The sequence below is a fragment of the Macaca fascicularis genome, chromosome 6, assembly GCF_037993035.2.
Source record: "Macaca fascicularis isolate 582-1 chromosome 6, T2T-MFA8v1.1".
Taxonomy (NCBI): domain Eukaryota; kingdom Metazoa; phylum Chordata; class Mammalia; order Primates; family Cercopithecidae; genus Macaca; species Macaca fascicularis.
This window is the reverse complement of record NC_088380.1, coordinates 122,013,827-122,027,287: the sequence shown is the minus strand read 5'-3', so window position 1 is coordinate 122,027,287 and position 13,461 is coordinate 122,013,827.

Genomic DNA, 13,461 nt, shown 5'->3' with positions numbered 1-13,461 from the left:
CTTTGACTTGTAGGTTTACAGAAAACAGGTGCTAGTTCTACAGTGCGACTGAGGGGTGGTCACTTTAAGTTCATGGACAAATATTTAATTGGTCTGTTTACAGGAAGTAGTGGAAAAGCAGGAAACCCAGCCTGCTAGGCAGGAGAGATGCCCCTGAATTCTATCTCTGACCACTGGCTAGAAATGTTTGGGTGGGATATAGTATTGGAAACTACATCAAGGGTGACTGAGGTCTGCTTCTGGTATGAGAAAGTTAAACTTATATTTAAAAATAGATGCCAAGGCAACATGAAATTATAAGTACCCACTACAGCATAATAATGTGCATGAGCCTTATCCAATCAGTTGAAGGCCTTAAGAGCAGATACGGAAGTTTCACAAAGTAAAAGGAATCCTGTCTAAAGACTAACAGAAACTCGGCCTTAGTTCCTAACCTGCAGACTCAAGACTGCAAGGTCAACTCTTACCTGAAATGCCAGCCTGACCGACATATTTTGAACTTGCTGGTCTCTACAGTTGCAAAAGCTTATTTCTTGACATCATTCTCTCTCCCCGCCATTCCCCATGTGTCTGTTTATATGCTTATATGTATGTGTACATATACGTGTGTATATATAGACTATATATATCTATATTTTAATCTACACTATTGGTTCTGTTGCTCTAGAAAACCCTAACTAATATAAGGTCCTTAAAACTCCCAGAGGGTTTCAGGAAACCTGAGAGCAGAGGAGGCTTTCCTAAGTATAATACCCCAAAGAAGAAATGGTGACATAAGAGAGTGAAGTAGTGGCAGAGAGAAGGGTGAACTAACTCCTTCAAAAGGGGTGACTTCTACTAAACCGCATGTAAGTGTTGCCATGGGAGAATGGGAGTCTGGTGTTATTAGTGTGATTAATTAAGAGAAGCCAAAGTCCAAATGACTATGGGAAATCGCTATGGGGAGGGTTTTTGCAGAACCATACATTTTGAGCATACCCATAGAAGTGCAATCTACAATAATGTGTAGGGTTTACTGAATTTGAAGCCATATAAACCAGGCACAAGACCGCTTTTACATTCAGGGACCTCCCTGCCCAAAGAGGGAAATAAATGTCATGAGTTTGAGCCTCTCTGAAGAAAAGAAATAATGCTAACATGGTTTATCAAGAGGCATTTATTTTTATTTAATCACCACAATGTTTCCTTGTTTTAAGGCTTAGGAAAAAAGAGAAGAGTGAAGAGGGCTCATCTTTTCATTGACTTCATTTATGTTATGCTTTTGAATCCTGTCAGATATATTTTTAGAAGCCTGTAAGTGAATAAAGCTTTATAAAGACAAAGTAACTTCCTGAAACTTCAACTCAGGTTATTTCTGTCTTGCTACTTTCAAAGGGTATCAGAGCTCACAAAGCAGAGACAAGAAAAAACAAACAAAGGTGAAAAGTAAGCCCTTGTACGTGGGAGACAGGCTTGCATGGAACATGTGATTATGTGGCAGGAGATATAGATGTGACTCATGAAATTGTATAGCAAATTTTTTTTTCCCCTAGGAAAAAAGGTTCAACGAAACAGACCAACCTCTCATGGAAAGTGACTTAAGTGCTGGTTAGTATTATCAAGCTATAGAAAGCTCAAGTGATTATGATTTTTTTCTTTTAAAAAGCAGCTAATTGCTAAGGATTATACTTCCCCCTGTTTTTCAATGTATTCTGATGTTAAAGTGAATTTGATGATTCATGTAATTGAACAAAAATATGTGTTATTACATAACAGGAGGGAAAAGATTAAGCTATCACTTGGGTGCCTCTCATTTCCTAGGTCATTATGCAAAATATAGTGTTCCTTGACGTTTTCTATTTTCTTAATAGTGAAAAATATACTTTGGCTGAAATGGTTTGAGGTAAACCATTTTTACTAAGAATCCAGCACCAATCACAATAATGGCCTAATTCTGGAAGCTCTCCCTGGAATATGCTGAGTGCCAGATGGCACTGGGAGCATCAATAAAAGAAAATAATTTCTAATGCAAGTGAAATGCTGATGGCAGATGCTGCTAGCTGCAGGCCCACATTGGCTGCAGACAGGATATCGGGGTACTATTTAGCTGGGAATCTTTTCTGATTCTGTCAGTTTGCTCTTCTAGAAGATTACAGAGTGAAACACAATAGTGATTCTCACCTTGGCTGCACATTGGAATCACCTGGGAAAATTTAAAACATGTATTGATGCCTGGGTCCCATCACCAGAAATTCTTATGTAATTTGAACGGGTTATGGCTGGAAATCAGCGTTATTTTTAAAGCTCTCAAGCTTTCTCTAACATGAAGCCAAGGTTGAGAGCTATTACTCTGTTGGAGAGCTTACAGAATGCCAGAACTTGAAGAGAATGAATTCCTTGCTTTATAGATGAGGTCACTGATACTCAGAGAGACAAAGTGACTTGCTCAAAATCACACATCTTATTAACCCATGTATAGCAGGGTGATCACTAGAACCCATCCCAACCCAATGTTTTTTCTTTTTCTTTTTTTGAGACAGAGTCTCATTCTGTTGCTCAGGCTGGAGAGCACTGGTGCAACCACAGCCCACTGTAGCCTCAACCTCCCAGGCCCAAGTGATCCTCCGACTTCAGTCTCCTGAGTAGCTGGGACCACAGGCATGCAACACCACACCCAGCTAATCTTTTCTTTTTTGGTAGAGGTGGGGTCTCCCTATATTGCCTATGCTGGTTTTGAACTCCTAGACTCAAGGCATCTTCCTGCTTCAGTCTCCCAAAATATGTTTTTTCTATAATACCCTACCACACAGGCTTTGACTGATGGGCGACAGGGAAATTAGAGACTTGAAAGTACTTGAGAGAGTTGTCAAAATATTGTGTGAGTAGCTGCCACTACCTATATACAGAACCAGTCACAGGTCACCACTCAAAAATGCTCTTATGGCTTGCTGGGCATCTGTATGCAAATGGAGTTGGTTATCCCATCTGATCTGCCTTTGGGCTTTATATTTGAAGTTAAAATCCTTTCCAAGATAGGCAGGCATCTACAAAGACTCGTTAGTAACATGTGTATGTGAGAATTACACTTGGTGAGATTCTGGGTTCTTGCTGCAAATTGCCATTGTGTGGTCTTTGCTAAAATGAAAACCCACTAGTTGCTGAGTCTTCTACACCGGTCAATCGACTGGTCAACAAGTGGAGATGGGTATCTACTAGAGAGGAGGATCCATGATAGCTGCTTTGAGCATGAAAATACATGACATGGTTGCTCTTTCAATCAATGTATAATACAAGTGAGGGACAAGACATCAGAATGAACATCTTTCCTTGCTTGCTCAGCATCTCTTGGGAAACCATACCTCTCTCATTTCTGGTCATATGTATGTGGGCAGCCTGACCTCCAGATTGAGGTCTGAGCATGACTGTCAGGCTAAGAGTCTGAGATGAAGGGATGAGCAAATAGTGCAAGTTGTGCCCAGTTGGGGAAGTCTTGGGTCTCAATGGAACTGTGAAGAAGAGGCTTCAGTCTGTGGATTAACTCATAAACTCTAGCACCCACAACAGAGGAAGGGAGAGAGAGAAATGTTGCTCTGACGGCACTGTTGGAGCCCCTGGATCCAGCCTTGCCTGAATTCCCTGGACTTCTCCAAAGACACTGGACTTCTTAGATACATGATCCATAAACTTCTACCCTCTTTTGTTCTTTGATATAATTTGAGTTTGATTTCTCTCCTTGTCAATTAAAAGAGCCATAAGGTTGGGTACTTTATCTTAATCCCTTTAAGTTACTTGGAAGGTCTGCTACCGTTCATCTTATGTCAAACAAAGCTGAGATTTTTTGCCAACAAACCCAATGTGAGTGCTGATTAATTAGCTGTGCTAGCAGACCTTTCTGCTTGCTGTCTTAATGTCAACTTGTTTTCAGGAGCTATTAGAGAAGCTGCTAGGGATACCTGTTTGGTGATGTGGAGATTAATTTGTTTTTCACTAGTAACACCCTCATTTGATCACAGTTACAATTCCTAACAAGACATCCCACTTTCCTGTTAAATCAATTCACCACCTGCCTTTGCTTCTAATCTTTGACTCTTAGCATATATATGAGGTATAGTTAATTATGTGACTTGAGATTTCAATTAGTTTTTCAGTTCATAATTCTACATTGCAAACTTATTCATAATCTCAGACATGTCACTGGCGAAGTTAGTGAATAGGCAAACTCAGCCCATGTGGAAGGTAATAGAAAAGAAATATTTTTGAAAATATATTTGATATTTAAGAAAAGCAAAATTTCCTCACAAGAAATATCAGAACTTTGTTGTCTTATACTCATTTTGTGATTCAGAATTGTGTTGATTTTCAATTATGTATCAGTGAGGAATGAGTGATGTACCAAAACTTAACCTCTAAAGATTTTGATCTGTCTCTAAATAACAAGTAGCATAAAAGCAAGAACTGAAGGAGAAAAAGGCATACTAATGTAGGAAATGAGGGTCCTAAGAAAAAGGCAATAGGGAAGGGCCCTGGGCTCTTAAATAATTGGAATATGAAATCCTTCTTAGTAGAGAATGTCCAGAAGTGTGCTAAGGGTTCACATTATTTTGTGAGGGAAGACAAAGTCTCAGTTCTTTTGTAAACACTTTGAGGTTTCAAAAACTCTTTGGCTCTCTAATTTATTTGAAACATCTATTGCTTCATGAATTGGCCTCAAGCACTCCTCAGTAAGTTATTTATGTGGTACTCAACTGCTCCTGCAGGTTTATGTCAAGCCACAGCTGTATAAACAAAGACTATTAATCTATTGGTTGAATTTAACAGATACTTTAGTCTGTTTAAATCCACTGACATTTCAAATTAGTGTGCCTCCAGATTCTTCACAGAACAGCTACTGAAGGTGACAGGGCTGTTTCTAAATAGCTCTGAAGACAAACAATAAGTGTGTTCTAGAGAATGACCACCAAAGAAATGGGAACTACCATTCTATTTTTGTTTAAAATTATGAAGAGAATTTTCAAAGGTGCTGGAAGGGAATAAGGATGGCTCAGAAAGGAAGGTTTCAGACAGTCTAAGTTAGTGATGTAAGCTCTTATATTTTCCACATAGGGTGCCTGATTAATAGTAGTAAATAATTTATTGGCCAGATGTGAAACAATAGTTTTCCCCTCTACATTCTTTCTTGATAAGCTTTTAGGTGACTGTTTTTGTTTGGGTCTGATCCCTGCTCCAAACAGACCTGAAACAGGGCCAAGTTTGGGTAGTTATTCAGGAGTGGGCCTCAGGGTACATCACTGACTAATTGGGAACAGTGAGAGAGGAAAGGGGAAAATGCCAATGGTATGTGAATTCTACCCAAGTGGGCACCTGGGGATTTGTCCTTCCAGAAACCTTAGAGTAACTGAGTAGAATGGCTTCCAAACCTTACCAAGAAGGTCAAGAAAATGGGGTACTTATCTATCAACTCATTGGTTGAGGATTGCTCCTGTGGCTTTGAATCTTGGAGAAAACCCCAAGGCAGAGAAGAAGAAAGTCTTTGTGCTTTAGATGAGAAGCTGTCAGCTGGCAAGAAGAGTCTACCGTTTCTCCAAGTGATTAGATCCAGAAAAATAAGAGTGGGGCATCAATAGTCAGCCACACAGGCCATTTTTATATAGCCAAAAAACTTAGGTTTGTCATGAGAAATTGTATTTATTCTCTCCAGCAGAAAGAGGTTTGACTGTTTCCAAAAAAAAAAAAAAAAAAAAAAAAATACGGTGGAATGATTTGGGACAGGTTTCTAAGCAGCACACTCCAGTAATATTAACATGACATATGAACAATATAGTAGCAGAAGCATGAGAAAATGCTAAGTGAAATACTAATGTTAACTGAAAAAAATCACATTATAAAACTGTACAATTTCAGCTATGTGACAAAAAATTTTTTTAATTTATTTTTTATTATTATACTTTAAGTTCTAGGGTACATGTGCACAACATGCAGGTTTGTTACATATGTATACATGTGCCATGTTGTGTGCTGCACCCATTAACTCATCATTTACATTAGGTATATCTCCTAATGCTGTCCCTCCCCCCTGCCGCCTCCCCACAATAGGCCCCAGTGTGTGATATTCCCCTTCCTGTGTCCAAGTGATCTCATTGTTCAATTCCCACCTATGAGTGAGAACATGAGGTGTTTGGTTTTCTGTTCTTGCAATAGTTTGCTGAGAATGATAGTTTTCAGCTGCATCCATGTCCCTACAAAGGACCCAAACTCATCCTTTTTTATGGCTGCATAGTATTCCATGGTGTATATGTGCCACATTTTCTTAATCCAGTCTGTCACGGATGGACATTTGGGTTGATTCTAAGTCTTTGCTATTGTGAACAGTGCTGCCATAAATAGACATACATGTGCATATGTCTTTATAGCAGCATGATTTATAATCCTTTGGGTATATACCCAGTAATGGGATGGCTGGGTCAAATGGTATTTCTAGTTCTAGATTCTTGAGGAATCGCCATACTGTTTTCCATAATGGTTGAACTAGTTTACAGTCCCACCAACAGTGTAAAAGTGTTCCTATTTCTCCACATCCTCTCCAGCATCTGTTGTTTCCTGATTTTTTAATGATTGCCATTCTGACTGGTGTGAGATGGTGTCTCATTGTGGTTTTGATTTGCATTTCTTTGATGGCGAGTGATGATGAGCATTTTTTCATGTGTCTTTTGGCTGTATGAATGTCTTCTTTTGCAAAGTATCTGTTCATATCCTTTGCCCACTTTTTGATGGGGTTGTTTGTTTTTTTCTTGTAAATTTGTTTGAATTCTTTGTAGGTTCTGATATTAACCCTTTGTCAGATGAGTAGATTGCAAAAATTTTCTCCCATTCTGTAGGTTGCCTGTTCACTGTGATGGTAGTTTCTTTTGCTGTGCAGAAGCTCTTTAGTTTATTTAGATCCCATTTGTCAATTTTGGCTTTTGTTGCCATTGCTTTTGGTGTTTTAGACATGAAGTCATTGCCCATGCCTATGTCCTGAATGGTATTGCCTAGGTTTTCTTCTAGGGTTTTTATGGTTTTAGTTCTAACACTTAAGTCTCTACTCCATCTTGAATTAATTTTCGTATAAGGAGTAAGGAAAGGATCCAGTTTCAGCTTTCAACTTATGGCTAGCCATTTTTCCAGCACCATTTATTAAATAGGGAATCCTTTCCCTATTTCTTGTTTTTATCAGGTTTGTCAAAGATCAATGGCTGTAGATGTGTGGTATTATTTCTGAGGGCTCCTTTCTGTTCCGTTGTCTATATCTCTGTTTTGATACCAGTACCATGCTGTTTTGGTTACTGTAGCCTTGTAGTATAGTAGTATATATAGTAGCCTTGTAGCCTAGTAGTATAGTCAGGTAGCATGATGCCTCCAGCTTTGTTCTTTTGGCTTAGGATTGTCTTGGCAATGCAGGGTCTTTTTTGGTTCCATATGAACTTTAAAGCACTTTTTTCTAATTCTGTGAAGAAAGTCACAGGTAGCTTGATGGGGATGGCACTGAATCTATAAATTACCTTGGGCAGTATGGCCATTTTCACAACATTGATTCTTCCTATCCATGAGCATGGAATGTTCTTCCATCTGTTTGTGTCCTCTTTTATTTCACTGAGCAGTGGTTTGTAGTTCTCCTTGAAGAGGTCCTTTACATCCCTTGTAAGTTGGATTCCTAGGTATTTTATTCTCTTTGAAGCAATTGTGAATGGAAGTTCATCCATGATTTGGCTCTCTGTTTGTCTGTTACTGGTGTATAAGAATGCTTGTGATTTTTGCACATTTATTTTGTATCCTGAGACTTTACTGAAGTTGCTCATCAGCTTAAGGAGATTTTGGGCTGAGACAACGGAGTTTTCTAAATATACAATCATGTCATCTGCAAACAGGGACAATTTGACTTCTTCTTTTCCTAACTGAATACCCTTGATTTCTTCCTCTTGCCTGACTGTCCTAGCCAGAACTTTCAACACTATGTTGAATAGGAGTGGTGAGAGAGGGCATCCCTGTCTTGTGCCAGTTTTCAAAAGGAATGCTTCCAGTTTTTGTCCATTCAGTATGATATTGGCTATGGGTTTGTCATAAATAGCTCTTATTATTTTGAGATACATTCCATCAATACCGAATTTATTGAGAATTTTTAGCATGAAGGGCTGTTGAATTTTGTCAAGGGCCTTTTCTGCATCTATTGAGATAATCATGTGGTTTTTGTCTTTGGTTCTGTTTGTATGCTGGATTACGATTATTGATTTGCATACATTGAACCAGCCTTGCATCCCAGGGATGAAGCCCACTTGATCATGGTGGATAGGCTTTTTGATGTGCTGCTGGATTCTGTTTGCCAGTATTTTATTGAGGATTTTTGCATCGATGTTCATGAGAGATATTTGTCTAAAATTCTCTTTTTTTGTTGTGTCTCTGCCAGGCTTTGGTATCAGGATGATGTTGGCCTCGTAAAATGAGTTAGGGAGGATTCCCTCTTTTTCTCCTGATTGGAATAGTTTCAGAAGGAGTGGTACCAGCTCCTCCTTGTACCTCTGGTAGAATTTGGCTGTGAATTCATCTGGTCCTGGACTTTTTTGGTTGGTAGGCTATTAATGATTGCCTCAATTTCAGAGTCTGCTATTGGTCTATTCAGGGATTCAATTTCTTCCTGGTTTATTCTGGGAGGGTGTACATGTCCAGGAATTAATCCATTTCTTCCAGGTTTTCTAGTTTATTTGCACAGAGTTGTTTATAGTATTCTCTGATGGTAGTTTATATTTCTGTGGGGTCAGTGGTGATATCCCCTTTATCATGTTTTATTGCGTCTATTTAATTCTTCTCTCTTTTCTTCTTTATTAGTCTTGCTAACAGTCTGTCAATTTTGTTGATCATATCAAACAACCAGCTCCTGGATTTATTGATTTTTTGGAGGGTGTTTTGTGTCTTTATCTCCTTCAGTTCTGCTCTGATCTTAGTTATTTCTTGCCTTCTGCTAGCTTTTGAATGTGTTTGCTCTTGCTTCTCTAGTTCTTTTAATTGTGATGCTGGGTGTCAATTTTAGATCTTACCTGCTTTCTCTTGTGGGCATTTAGTGCTATAAAATTCCCTCAACACACTGCTTTAAATGTGTCCCAGAGAGTCTGGTATGTTGTGTCTTTGTTCTCATTGGTTTCAAAGAACATCTTTATTTCTGCCTTCATTTCGTTATGTACCCAGTAGTCGTTAGGGAGCAGGTTGTTCAGTTTCCATATAGTTGAGTGGTTTTTATTGAGTTTCTTAGTCCTGAGTTCCAGTTTGATTGCACTGTGGTCTGAGGGACAGTTTGTTATAATTTCTATTCTTTTCCATTTGCTGAGGAGTGCTTTACTTCGAACTATGTGGTCAATTTTTGAATAAGTGGAATGTGGTGCTGAGAAGAATGTATATTCTGTTGATTTGGGGTGGAGAGTTCTGTATTAGGTCTGCTTGGTGCAGAGTTGAGTTCAATTCCTGGATATCCTTGTTAACTTTCTGTCTTGTTGATCTGTCTAATGTTGACAGTGGGCTGTTGAAGTCTCCCATTATTATTGTATGGGAGTCTAAGTCTCTTTGTAAGTCTCTAAGGACTTGCTTTATGAATCTGGGTGCTCCTGTATTGGGTGCATATATATTTAGGATCGTTAGCTCTTCCTGATGAATTGATCCCTTTACCTTTATGTAATGGCCTTCTTTGTCTCTTTTGATCTTTGGTGGTTTAAAGTCTGTTTTATTGGAAACTAGGATTGCAACGCCTGCTTTTTTTTGTTTTCCATTTGTTTGGTATATCTTCCTCCATCCCTTTATTTTGAGCCTATGTGTGTCTCTGCATGTGAGATGGGTCTCCTGAATACAGCAAACTGATGGGTCTTGACTCTTTATCCAATTTGCCAGTCTGTGTCTTTTAATTGGACCATTTAATCCATTTACATTTAAGGTTGATATTGTTATGTGTGAACTTGATCCTGTCATTATGATATTAGCTGGTTATTTTGCTCGTTAGTTGATGCAGTTGCTTCCTAGCCTCGATGGTCTTTACATTTTGGCATGTTTTTGCAATGGCTGGTACTGGTTGTTCCTTTCCATGTTTAGTGCTTCCTTCAGGATCTCTTGTAGGGCAGGCCTGGTGGTGACAAAATCTCTAAGCATTTGCTTGTCTGCAAAGGATTTTATTTCTCCTTCACTGATGAAACTAAGTTTGGCTGGATATGAAATTCTGGGTTTAAAATTCTTTTCTTTAAGAATGTTGAATATTGGCCCCCCACTCTCTTCTGGCTTGTAGAGTTTCTGCCAAGAGATCTGCTGTTAGTCTGATGGGCTTCCCTTTGTGGGTAACCTGACCTTTCTCTCTGACTGCCCTTAACATTTTTTCCTTCATTTCAACTTTGACAAATCTGACAATTATGTGTCTTGGAGTTGCTCTTCTCGAGGAGTATCTTTGTTGCATTCTCTGTATTTCCTGAATTTGAATGTTGGCCTGCCTTATTAGGTTGAGGAAGTTCTCCTGGATGATATCCTGAAGAGTGTTTTCCAACTTGGTTCCATTTTCCCCCTCACTTTCAGGCACACCAATCAGATGTAGATTTGGTCTTTTCACATAATCCCATATTTCTTGGAGGCTTTGTTCATTTCTTTTTACTCTTTTTTCTCTACACTTCTCTTCTTGCTTCATTTCATTCATTTGATCTTCAATCACTGATACTCTTTCTTCCAGTTGATCAAGTTGGTTATTGAAGCTCGTGCATTTGTCACGTAGTTCTCATATTATGGTTTTCATCTCTATCAGTTCTTTTAAGGTCTCCTCTGCATTGATTATTCTAGTTATCCATTCATCCATTCTTTTTTCAAAGTTTTTAGTTTCTTTGCATTGGTTATGTAGTTCCTCCTTTACCTCTGAGAAATTTGATTGACTGAAGCCATCTTCTCTCAACTCGTCAAAGTCATTCTCCGTCCAGTTTTGTTCCATTGCTGGTGATGAGCTGCATTCCTTTGGAGGGGGAGATGCATTCTGATTTTTTTGAACTTCCAGCTTTTCTGCCCTGCTTTTTCCCCATCTTTGTGGTTTTATCTGCCTTTTGTCTTTGATGATGGTGATGTACTGATGGGGTTTTGGTGTGGGTGTCCTTTCTGCTTGTTAGTTTTCCTTCTAACAGTCAGGACCCTCAGCTGCGGGTCTGTTGGAGTTTGCTTGAGGTCCACTCCAGACCCTGTTTGCCTGGGTATCAGCAGCAGAGGCTGCAGAAGATAGAATATTGCTAAACAGTGAGTGTACCTGTCTGATTCTTGCTCTGGAAGCTTTGTCTCAAGGTTGTACCCAGCCATGTGAGGTTTGAGGTGTCTGCACTTGTAGGGGGATGTCTCCCAGTTAGGCTACTCAGACGTCAGGGACCTGCTTGAGCAGGCAGTCTGTCCGTTCTCAGATCTCAACCTCCATGCTGGGAGAACCACTGCTCTCTTCAAAGCTGTCACACAGGGACTTTTACATCTGCAGAGGTTTCTGCTGCTCTTTGTTTAGCTATTCCCTGTCCCCAGAGGTGGAGTCTACAGAGGCAGGCAGGCCTCCTTGAGCTCCACCCAATTCGAGCTTCCCAGTAGCTTTGTTTACCTACTTAAGCCTCAGCAATGGCGGATTCCCCTCCCCCAGCCTCGCTGCTGCCTTGCAGTTAGATCTCAGACTGCTGTGCTAGCAATGAGGGAGTCTCCGTGGGCGTGGGACCCTCCAGGCCAGGTGTAGGATATAATATCCTGGTGTGCCGTTTGCTAAGATCCTTGGTAAAGCGCAGTATTAGGGTGGGAGTTACCCGATTTTCCAGGTGTTGTGTGTCTCAATTTCCCTTGGCTGGGAAAAGGAATTCCCTTTCCCCTTGTGCTTCCCAGGTGAGGCGATGCCTCGCCCTGCTTCAGCTCTCACTGGTTGGGCTGCACCCGCGGACCAGCATCGACTGTCTGACATGCCCCAGTGAGATGAACCTGGTACCTCAGTTGAAAATGCAGAAATCACCCGTCTTCTGTGTTGCTCACGCTGGGAGCTGGAGGCTGGAGCTGTTCCTATTCAGCCATCTTGGGCGCCCTTGAGAAAAATATTTTATAAAGCAAAATAAGGCTAGAAAGAATATATCGAGATGTTAATGTTGTTTATCTCTGAGTGGTGAGATAAACAACCAGAGATAGCTTTGTAATTTTATATTTGGATAAATATCAATTTTATATTTGGATAAATATAAAATAGATAGATATATAATTTTATAGACTTTTCTTATTTCCCAAATGTTCTACATCAAACATTTTTACCTTTTGTAAAAGTGAACATGTCTTTTTGCTTTCCCTGCATGAACAAGTTAAATGGGATGTTTGCTGAGTAGACAGGTGTAGACCTGCCACAGCACAGCAGCGTCTCTAGAAATAATTAGACACTCTTGAGCTTGTTGGTTTGAACACAGAGGCCAACCTCACTCAGGTCTGTCTTTGCTGCCCAGCTCCCCGGGGCAAGCTGGCAAATCGTGGGTGCTCACTTCAAGATTAGCTCATTACCTGCTTATGCATGAACTTGTGAGGCCAAGAGGGCAGGTTACAGTACAAGGCTACTGCAAGGACTGCAGGGAGGCAATGGCTGTTACCTGCTTGGTTCAGAGAAGTCCACCAGGGAGGCAGTACCTGGCAGTGGGTAGTCTATATGTTCCTTTTGGGTCAAGCTGAGAAGCACATACTAGTTCAGTTTATCATCTTCAGCAGCCAGTCAGGCCAGTGGTGCCACAGGACAGTGCATTTTCAGGCCCATCTGGGAATAAGCACAGTGCTAGGAATGATGGAAGAATAAAAATCCAAGTATCCTTGAGGACATGGTATTCCAGAAAGAAGGTAATATAATCTGAAAACGATTGACCATGCAGAGAGGATGTGCTTAAATATAAATATAATATACAAAGAAAATATGTCTGGAGTTTGGGAAGGAGCTGGGGAGGGATGGTTCAGGAGAGAGTCACTGTGGACTGGAGTGGTTGAAAAAAGGTTTTCTAGAGAAGGCAGTGCTTTGAATAACAGGTCATCTACACTATGGTGAAAATCCACCTAACGCAGTAGCCTTTACTGTATTGGGTCAGGTACAGCTTTAGTATCTAGAATTCGGATCATGGTTCTGCCTCAGATTCCTTGTGTGTCATCATTTGGAGTATGTTTTCTGTCCCATAAAATGCAGTCCCAACAGCTGCCTGCCCCACAGGTGTACTGTGATGAGTAACTGATGGTAAACATCCTGAGTAAACTTGGTGGTGCTATTACTAAAGGCTTAAAAATGTCAGGTGATTAAATGTAGAGACAGGCACCAGTGGGTTTCTGACATATAAAACAATGAGAGTGACAGAAAACTCAAAGTATGCTTGAAATTGTGGCCAGTGTCAGCAGGTTAATGCAGGAGGAATTTCTCTTTTGGGGTGTGTTACTTATAAGCTGAATATAGAGAGGTAGAAT